Below are 2,577 nucleotides of genomic sequence, written 5' to 3' on the forward strand. Positions count from 1 at the left end.
ATAAATTAAGATACTAATTTTAAAAATTTTGGTCTAAAATTAGACTAATAGGCTAAAACAATTGAATTGGACCCAAGCCCAACTATTAAAGCTTTCTCCCACACTTAACAAGTTCCAAACATTTCTGATTTCATTAAGAGAGTGAGAGTTCTACGGTGATAGAGAAAAGAGAGGAATGAAAACCTAAAATACTATTCACTTTCGATTTCAATTGTCTGTAATTTGTAATTCCGATCATGAACCGGAGGCTTCATTATCATTATTCCTTACTACAAATAGTAAAGTTAGAAGAAAAGTTTCACAATTTGTCTGTATCCCTTATAAGTAAAAATAAAGTCTACAAAAGACAAGCGTTTTAGGAACAAATAAATAATAAAATACATATGATAGAATATAGCTACCCAAGAACTAGTAATAACCATATTATAAACATCCTAGAAAAACTAAAATTAAGAAAACACAAAAAAAAAGGTTATAATTTTATTCATATAGGACTTTTTCAAGTAGCTGCCAAGCCTAACTTTAGGCTAGGAATAAATATCCCTATTTTAATAATTTTACGAGATACAAGATTAAAAAAATTTAGAGATTCGCTGATTGCTATACTAAAAAGTAATTGTTATGATGGTCCAGTATTTTTTAACTGTTATCCAAATTTTTCTATGAGTCTTAAAAATGAATATACCTCTAAAACTCTTAAATTATATATTAAGACACCCAAAGACATTTTCGATGAAAAATATGATCCTTTTGAAGTAATTTATATAATATATTATAAAATTATAAGAGTAAACTATAATTTTAGGGTTAGAAGAGAATCGTCAAAAATGAAACTATCATTATTCACGCTAATTTACGAAGATCTTTTGTTCAAACACCTAAAAAATTCCAACATAAAAAACTAATAAAAAATATCCCGGAAGAATGGATTTTAGAGGATATAGTAGAAGAAGAAAAAATAGAAAACATAGATATTAGAGAAACTATTAAAGAAGGTCCAAACATTAGATTAAAAATGAATAAATCTCAATCAGTTAGAATACCAGATTACTAGAATAAAGAAGAAATTAGTTCTAGGCACTTTATAGACAATTCTATTATAAACGAGGAGGTTATAGAGATAAATAATATTAGACCAAATATAGCAACTCCTTTATATGAAAGAGAAACTAATTAGTCACCCGCTACCTCTCAAATCTTAGGAATCATAATAAAAGAACTTTTTGAAATTGATAAAAATTGGATTAGTAAAAATTTTAATGCATAATATAATACAAAACTGAGAAAATGATATTTTACTATATATTCTAAAAAAGAAACCATAGAAATAAGAAAAAAAATTTATGAATACTTAATAAAAAATAAAATCAATTTATACTTCTTCTACTAGTTAAAAAACTATTTTCATGATTTCAAAAAAGAATTTTTTCCTTTAACTAAGACAACCACTACTTGGAAAATAAGTACAGGGCAAACCGTAGAGTCCCAATATCCACCAAAAGAAAAAAAAAATAACTTAAATCATATATATATATATATAAAAGTACAATTACAACTAAAAAACTTAGATTTCCATAATTAAAACTGAAATTTTTTTCTGCTATAATTTTTCCAACTAAATTTATACAGGCTTAAAAAGATTCTGATCCCTGCATCTAATAGTGATGGTTTTTCTTTTTATAGATTCCGCTCCAAAGTTAGCCCTATGCTACGATTTCATTGCTTCCTGCTTATAACCAGTCTCATGACTAGGGCCCTCCATCTCTTATCTGTTGGTTTGAAATCTTGAAGATGAGACTATCGATTTTGGTAAGATAGTGTGGGTTAGATATTGGTTTAGTATAGTGGAAGATTTTTTTAAGAAATTACTCTTTATTGGAGTATTTTTTTTTTTAGTCAGATGAATTAGATAACTTTAAATCCTAGATATTACTCATGTATTATACATCCATACACTAAATGAATTCATTTAAAAGTTTATTTTTTTCTCATAGAACTTGAATCCAGGTGCAGCTTCTTGTAAAGTAGCAGATAGTCAGATACTGTCACTAACTCGAAGCTTCGTCTGCCTATTGGAGTAACCTTTTTTTTTTTGTCAGTAGATTGGACAACCCCCAATCCTAGGTACCACAATGGATTGGATAACTCCCAATTTTAGATACATAACACACCTACACACTCCTCACATATTTTATCACATTTTTCTTCAATTGCATTCTCTAGAATTTGAACCCTAGACCTTGAAATGGGGAGGAGGGAGAAATGCCATTAGAGCCAAGGCTCATTGGCGAATAACCGTAGAACTAAGGTGCTCTCCGGTTGAGAGAAATGAGCGGTAAGAGCCCACATATATGAACCCTAGTTAAAATCCTTCTCTCTCTACTTTTGTACACTATAAAAATATAAATGGGCCAGTTTTTTGGAATTTTGCGTTTTGGTCCACTCCTTGAAAGATTTTTGTACTATTTTCCAAATTAAAAAAAGAAAGTGTATACTACATTAATAAAACATATTTGACTTATTTTCTATTACAAAAATTAGTAAAAGAAATTAATTCTCAAATATATTAAAAAAAGG

General features: G+C 28.2%; 1 protein-coding gene across 1 annotated transcript in view; it reads right to left on the reverse strand.

Moving 5' to 3' along the window:
* LOC107609564 (pentatricopeptide repeat-containing protein At1g15480, mitochondrial) overlaps positions 1-2,577 on the reverse strand; it is a 10,224-nt gene that overhangs the window by 2,196 nt on the left and 5,451 nt on the right. The gene's annotated exons all lie outside the window — the stretch shown is intronic.

This window comes from Arachis ipaensis, chromosome B07, assembly GCF_000816755.2.
Source record: "Arachis ipaensis cultivar K30076 chromosome B07, Araip1.1, whole genome shotgun sequence".
Lineage (NCBI taxonomy): Eukaryota > Viridiplantae > Streptophyta > Magnoliopsida > Fabales > Fabaceae > Arachis > Arachis ipaensis.